The 8,067-nt window shown below is 39.0% G+C and overlaps 1 non-coding gene across 1 annotated transcript; it reads right to left on the bottom strand.

The window, feature by feature from the left end:
- Nucleotides 1–1,745: 1,745 nt before the first annotated feature.
- Nucleotides 1,746–1,852, bottom strand: LOC120576243 (small nucleolar RNA R71). Its single transcript, XR_005642320.1, has one exon. It is a non-coding gene; the product is annotated as a small nucleolar RNA R71 (small nucleolar RNA).
- Between the last annotated feature and the right edge of the window lie 6,215 nt (nt 1,853–8,067).

Below are 8,067 nucleotides of genomic sequence, written 5' to 3'. Positions count from 1 at the left end.
GTCTCTTGCTCCTCTCTAAGCTTTTTCTCCCTTTTCCAAAAGTTTTCACGTACAATCAGTTTTTCTAACAATTAGGTCTTCTCTATTTATATCTCTTCCTAATTACTTATCTTATCTCAATTTCTCCCCCAAAACTATCTAAAATATCAAAACAACCCTCAACTAATTATTTTATATTATTTTCAAATCTTTATTCTATTTATCAATAAAATAAATCTCATATCATAATCAAATCCTCCAAAACTCATAACTTATCTCGTCATCAATCAAATCATCAAAACATATCAAAATCATGCATATATTATATAATTATAATATAATTGCCTAAACTCGATTAAATAACGATTAAACGAAAGTGGGCGTTACAACAATTGCTTTTCTAATTAAAGTTCTTTTCTTTTCCTTTACTTTCTTGTCTTTTACTTTTATGCTTTCTCTCTTCTCCCCCATGTCTACGATGAACATGAGTGAGTAGACTTCTCCTTGTCTTGGGATTGTTGGATAAGTCTAAATGACATAATCCTAATCAAACCAAGCTCTAAGTCCTAATCTTATGTAACCCTAATTTCTTATCTGAATTCACCGTCTTAACATGGATCAACTATTATCAAACTGTGGAAACGAAAGTGGAGGGTTTGATAATCGTTTATCCATCATTCCAAATATCAATTCATAAAACGAAAGTGGAGCTTTGATATTCAAACAAGTGAATTCAGACAAGGATTGCAAAGTCAGCGAAATAGGCTTTGCAATCTTTGAGACATATAGTTTCGATCTTCAAGGGAACTAATAACAATCAAGTCAGCGAAATAGGCTTGGTTGTTAGAGGAACCAAAATCCAATAGTAATCAAGTCAGCGAAATAGGCTTGGTTGCTAGAGGAACATAAGAGAAACTGTCTTGAGAAATTAGGTCTAACATAACATTATAAGCTTATAGTTTTGGTTTGAGAAGGACTTGTTATTTAGAGGAAGCCAACGATCCCAAGGCTCTTTTTATTATTATTATTATCTTTCAACGCTTGAAAAACCCCAACTTACAATTCTCTTCTCTCTTCTAATCATCTTTAAAGGTTAATTAAATTGAACTACTCCCTGTCGGAACGATACTCTTTTGTACTACTTCGGTAAGACCATGCACTTGCGGTTTTATCTCATCAAGTTTTTGGCGCCGCTGCCGGGGAGTAAACTAATTTGATTAACTCTTTCCTTGTGATTAGAACTCTCTTCTCTTCCTCTTTTCTTCTACTTCTTTCCTTTGTTTTACCACTAACTTCTTGGGTTCTCGATTTCTTATGCGAAGAAGTAAAAGTCTCGGAGAATTTATTCCTGAGATCGAAAGGTTTTTGCATAAGAAAAAGAGAGAGGCACAGAATAATATTGCTATGGCTGAACGCACTCTCAAAGAGTATGCTACTCCTTCAACGGAAGAGCCACAAGCTATTATCGTGTGCCCAACGGTTGCGGGTAATAACTTCCAAATCAAGCCTGCACTACTCAATTTAGTGCAGCAAAATCAGTTTTCCAGATCACCCACTGAGGATCCAAATCTCCATATTTCTTCCTTCCTTAGACTCAGTGGCACCATAAAAGAGAACCAAGAAGCCGTAAGACTTCATCTCTTTCCCTTTTCCTTAAGGGATAGAGCTAGCGCTTGGTTCCATTCCCTGGAAGTCGGTTCCATTACTTCATGGGACGATATGAGGCGAGCATTCCTCGCCCGATTTTTCCCCCGTCTAAAACTGCTAAGCTTAGAGACCAAATAACGCGTTTCAATCAAAAAGACGGGGAGTCTCTCTATGAGGCGTGGGAGCGTTTCAAGGAAATGCTTAGACTTTGTCCCCACCATGGCCTAGAGAAGTGGCTTATAGTCCACACGTTTTATAATGGCTTGTCATATACCACTAAGATGTCTGTTGATGCAGCTGCAGGTGGAGCTCTAATGAACAAAAACTACACGGAGGCTTATGCTTTGATTGAGGACATGGCTCAGAATCACTACCAATGGACCAACGAGAGAGCCGTCACCACTCCTACTCCCTCTAAGAAAGAGGCAGGTATATACGAAGTCTCTTAATATAACCACCTTGCTGCTAAGGTTGAGGCATTAACCCAAAAAATTGAAAAACTTAATGATAATGTTGTTACACCTTCTTCTGCATCCCCTCCTTGTGAAGTCTGTGGTATATCCGGTCATATAGGTGTTGATTGTCAGTTAGGTAGTGCTGCCAATATTGACCAACTGAATTACGCTCAATATAACCAAGGAACGAGGCCGAATCAAAATTTTTACAAAAATCCTCAAGGTTCCTATGGACAAACAGCACCACCTAGCTATACAAACAACCAGAGAGTGGCTCAGAAATCTAGTCTAGAAATACTGTTGGAAAATTGCATGATGAATCAAAATAAACAACTTCAAGAGTTAAAAAACCAAACAGGATTTCTGAACGACTCTCTCTCCAAACTCAATACCAAGGTTGATTTTATCGCTACACACACCAAAATGCTTGAGACCCAAATCTCCCAAGTGGCCCAACAAGTGGCCGCCTCTTCTCAAACACCAGGAGTCTTTCCTGGTCAACCTGAAACAAACCCCAAAGCCCATGTCAATGCTATTTCTTTTGGGGGCAGTAAGTTAGAAGAGACCATTACTAAAGCCAAAAGTGTCAAGGGAGAGAGTGTTAAGCTTCTAGGTGAGAAGGATGCGATAAAGACACCGCTTGATAAGAACAAGGCCCTTAACCCATTAAGGCTCACTAAGCTCAACTTGGAAGCCCAATTTGCTAAATTATTAAACATACTTAAAAGGATTTGCATTAAGATTCCCTTTGCTGAAGCCTTGTCTCATATCTTAGGACGACCCTTCCTAGCTACTGCAGGTGCTATAGTAGATGTTCAGAGTGGTAGGATAGTTTTTCAAGCGAGTGATGCGATGATTGGATTCGAGTTGGAGAATGTTATGAAAGGTCCCGCTCTTTATTCTTGTAACATGATTGAAGTACATAATGTGAAAGAACGTTTCCTAGCGTCAACTACACAATATGATCTCTTTGATCCTTTCTATGGACACTTTCTTAACGTCAAGCTAATGACAATAAAAGAGCGCTTCGTGGGAGGCAACACACGCATTTAACTGCTTTCGTTTTGTTTGTTTTTGTTTTTAAATTATTTTGTAGGTCATTGTCCGAGAAAGATTCAAGAAAACAGAAAATTTTGAAGCCTCGCCCTCCAGAACCTTGGCACGGCCCGTGCTCACACTGGCATGGCCGTGCCAGACCTTGGTACACCAAAAACAAGCCACATTCCAGAATGTTGGCACGGCCCGTGCTAAGCTTGGCACGGCCGTGCCCGATCACAGGTAGGTATAACCTTACCTTTTGGCCTTCTTCTTCCTTCACTCTCCAACACAAACTTCTCTCTACCTTCACCCTTCTCTCTCCAACCTCCATAACCATACAACCACAAATCTCCACAACCACCCCCAAATCTCACCCATTCACAAAATTTCTCCACCCAATCAATCACTAACACCATTCCAATCAAAACCCACCATTCAAAAACCAATTTCATCCATCCCAACCAACATCACCCAAATTCGTAACCTTCCTTAACCTAACCCAAAAAGCAGAAATTCTTCACCAACCTCCATAACCCAACCCCTAAAACTCAATTAAACCTTCACCACAACACTAAACCAACCTTTTCCGCTCAAACAACCCAAACACAAACCACCACCACCACCACACCAAAAGCAAGGTCAAGGCAATGGCTTCAAAGAGAAGTGGTAAAGAAGTTGTAAGCTCATCCGGGGGACCTCCTCCAAAGAAGAAAACGCAAGCCAAGAATCATGGCATCACCTTCAGGGACAACAAGCAAAGGGATAGGTACAAAATTCTAATCTCTAAACCTCTACATCCTTGCAGGTACCCTGATAACCATGACTTGAATAAGCTAGGTATCAAAGATAATGTGTTTAATCTGCTAGAAAGGTTAGGATGGGTTGATATGTTGAGACCTATGAGAGGGTATGAGAATTTCACCTATGAATTTTTAAGCTCTATTGTTTTTACGAAAGATAGGTTGAATTTTGATAACCCTAACCATAGAGTTTCTTTCCGGCTTTTGAATACTGATTATGAGATGTCTCTTCAGCACTTCTGTGATGAGATGGGCTTCGCAAATGCGGGGGTCATCCACGACTCTTGGGATCAAAATTTAAAACCGGTTGACTATCAATCCGCCGCCTTTTGGGAGCGAATTACAGGTCTTGACCAGTTTAACACACGCGCCAACAAAGCTAGCAACATTCACAACCCCGTACTTAGGTACCTTCAAACGGTTATGGCTTGCACCATTAGGGGACGGACAGAACTAGGGAACACTAGGAACGATGAACTCTTCATGCTTTGGGCTATGCTGCACAACCACCCCATTAACACTTGTTTTTACTTGCTTGACTACCTTTCCCTTCTAGGAAATAGGTCCGATAGTAGGGGAGAAATAGTAGTTGGTGGTATCATAACATACATAGCTAGGCGGTTAGGCGTGAGTGAAGACCAAGGGATAAACAAGATTGAGGGTAACAATAGACTAAACATAGAAACCCTTATCTCTATGAATTTCCTAAAACCTCGAATCCCCTTTGTTTATACACTCAAGCTTAATGTGCCTATTTTGATATTATTACCTAACCCATCTCGGACTAACACCGAGGTGGAAGAAAATTTGTTGTATGTTAATGATGACCCACAGGTGCACATAGAGCAGCATAATGAAGAAGCAGACGGTGCACACTTGCACCAAGAAGAGGAAGATGCACAATTGCACCATGATGAGGAGCACCATCACCATGATGAAGGTGAAACAAATGAAAATACAAGATGGGAATGGATGCATACTGAGGTCGAAAGGATAAGCACCGAGCAACAAAGGCAAGGTGTTGAATTAATGGGACTAAGGAATGATGTCCAAAGGGGCAACCGCATATCCGAAGAAAATAACCAAATGCTTCGGAACATGATGCACCACTTTCACCTCCAAGGTCCTCCATACGGACCCCAATGACAAAAATGTGAGCTTTCCTCTTCCTCTCTTCCCTTCTTTCTCTTCATCCTCCTCCTCCTCCTCCTTCTTCTTCTTCTTCTACATCTCCTTCTCTTTTATTTTTCTTTTCTCTTGAATCATTGAGGACAATGCTTCTCCTAAGTGTGGGGGGAGCCTAATAAAGTGTCTTTAGTCGTAGTGTTTCCAAACTCCCGTGAACTTTATTCTTTTGATTCGTTTTATTGTGAAAGGCATGGTTAAGTAGCTAATTTTTATTGAAAATATCATGACACAAAAATTTTCATTGTCTCCTCTTATTTGTTGATTCTTGTACATAAAAGCAAACTCTTGTGTTTTAAGTCTTCTTGACATACCCACATCTTGTTTTAAAGTGAATAAAATTCTCCAATAAGAAAAACACAAAAGTTGCTTCCCTTGAGTAAATGTATGAATAGGTATTTTAAGGAAACGCGTTTTAATCTTAGTGGTGCATTAACCTTTAAAGATTCTCAAAGTGCCAGTAGTATAAGTTAGTATAAAGGAGTTCATAAAAAGCCAAAAAGCCAAATAAATTCCAAGATCTCATCATTGAATCTAGATTGGGGAAGGAGGTAGGCCCTCCGACTTCCTACGTGAAGATGATTGATATCTTAAAGGAAAAACTTTAAAAAGCATCATTGAATCTAGATTGGGGAAGGAGGTAGGCCCTCCGACTTCCTACGTGAAGATGATGTTTTAAGGGATACCATTGAATCTAGATTGGGGAAGGGGGTAGGCCCTCCGACCTCCTACGTGAAAATGTTGTTCCTTAAATAAAGAACTTAAAATGTGCAAATGGCAAAGAACAAAGATTCTCAAATACTCCCATCTCTCTTATATGAATTATAGAAGGAATCTTTCTTGGTTGGTTTAGTGCTAGGATTAGACCATGTTTCCTCATAATGCCTATCTTATACAGGAGCAAGAAAAGGGTTGGACTTCACACACACACTCACTTGAAACTTGATCGTTGGGTTGAATGAAAATTACAAGAAATGCTTGAGTTTGTGATTAGTGTACGTTTGGGATTTAAGCTCTTGAGGAGACATGTGCTTTAAATGAATTGTCATTTGATATAACTGTTGGTGCTACTATGTTTATGCCTTTTGCTTGAGGACAAGCAAAGATTCAAGTGTGGGGGAGTTTGATGAGTCATTTATTGCCTATTTTAATATGCTTTTTAGTTTAGTTTTATTTAGATTTTATATAATTTTATATTAGTATTGTTTCCTTTTTAGGATAGTTTACTTTAAATTGCATTTTATTATATTTCAGGAACGAATATTGGATGGATTGAGTCTTGGAGCAAAAGAAAGGGGTTTGGAGCTGATTCGGTACAAAAATATGAAGATTCGGAACAAAAATACGTCTCCCTCAAAGTCAGAATGCTGGCACGGCCCGTGCTAGGCTTGGCACGGCCGTGCCACCCTCCAGAACACCTTTTGCTGCTTTTCTTGGATTATGGGCTATTCTATTTTGGCGCACAATCTATCGTGGAATATTCTTGGAATATACTTGCTTAGATTTTAAGTCGAATGTGTACTATAAATAGAGTAGCAAGCCATCACAAATATTCATCTTTACTTGGAATACAATAAGTGACAATTGCTTTTCTAATTAAAGTTCTTTTCTTTTCCTTTACTTTCCTGTCATTTACTTTTATGCTTTCTCTCTTCTCCCCCATGTCTACGATGAACATGACTGAGTAGACTTCTCCTTGTCTTGGGATTGTTGGATAAGTCTAAATGACATAATCCTAATCAAACCAAGCTCTAAGCCCTAATCTTATGTAACCCTAATTTCTTATCTGAATTCACCGTCTTAACATGGATCAACTATTATCAAACTGTGGAAACGAAAGTGGAGGGTTTGATAATCGTTTATCCATCATTCCAAATATCAATTCATAAAACGAAAGTGGGGCTTTGATATTCGAACAAGTGAATTCAGACAAGGATTGCAAAGTCAGCGAAATAGGCTTTGCAATCTTTGAGACATATAGTTTCGATCTTCAAGGGAACTAATAACAATCAAGTCAGCGAAATAGGCTTGGTTGTTAGAGGAACCAGAATCCAATAGTAATCAAGTCAGCGAAATAGGCTTGGTTGCTAGAGGAACATAAGAGAAACTGTCTTGGGAAATTAGGTCTAACATAACATTATAAGCTTATAGTTTTGGTTTGAGAAGGACTTGTTATTTAGAGGAAGCCAACGATCCCAAGGCTCTTTTTATTATTATTATCTTTCAACGCTTGAAAACCCCCAACTTACAATTCTCTTCTCTCTTCTAATCATCTTTAAAGGTTAATTAAATTGAACTACTCCCTGTCGGAACGATACTCTTTTGTACTACTTCGGTAAGACCGTGCACTTGCGGTTTTATCTCATCAAAAACCTATAGTGAAATATTTGGAAAATCCAGATGGAACCACTTGTTGAAAAGTGAAATACAGGGCTTTAAGTTATGTAATTATGGGCAATGAATTATTCAAAAAGACTTCGGAAGGAGTTTTGTTGAAATGCCTAGGTGATACAGATGCATATTTGGCTGTTTCGAATACACACGACGGAAGTTGTGGAACGCACCAAGCAGGCCATAAAATGAAATGGCTTTTATTCCAACAAGGGTTATATTGGCCAACTATGCTCAGAGATTGCATAGAGTTCGCAAAAGGATGCCAAGGGTGCCAAAAATACGCCGGAATTTAGCGCGTCCCAGCAAGTGAACTTCATGCGATAATTAAACCTTGGCCATTTAGAGGATGGGCCTTGGATGTGATAGGGGAAATTAAACCCACTTCATTGAAAGGTTATAGATACATCTTAGTAGGAATAGATTATTTCACAAAATGGATAGAAGCAATTCCATTAAAAGATGTTACTCAAGAAGAAGTTATAAGCTTCATCCAGAAGTTCATTATCTATAGGTTCGGTATCCCAGAAACCATAACCACAGACCAAGGATCCGTATTCACTGGTCGAAAG

The sequence above is a fragment of the Medicago truncatula genome, chromosome 6 (assembly GCF_003473485.1).
Source record: "Medicago truncatula cultivar Jemalong A17 chromosome 6, MtrunA17r5.0-ANR, whole genome shotgun sequence".
Classification (NCBI taxonomy): domain Eukaryota; kingdom Viridiplantae; phylum Streptophyta; class Magnoliopsida; order Fabales; family Fabaceae; genus Medicago; species Medicago truncatula.
This window is presented reverse-complemented; position numbering and strand designations above follow the sequence as displayed.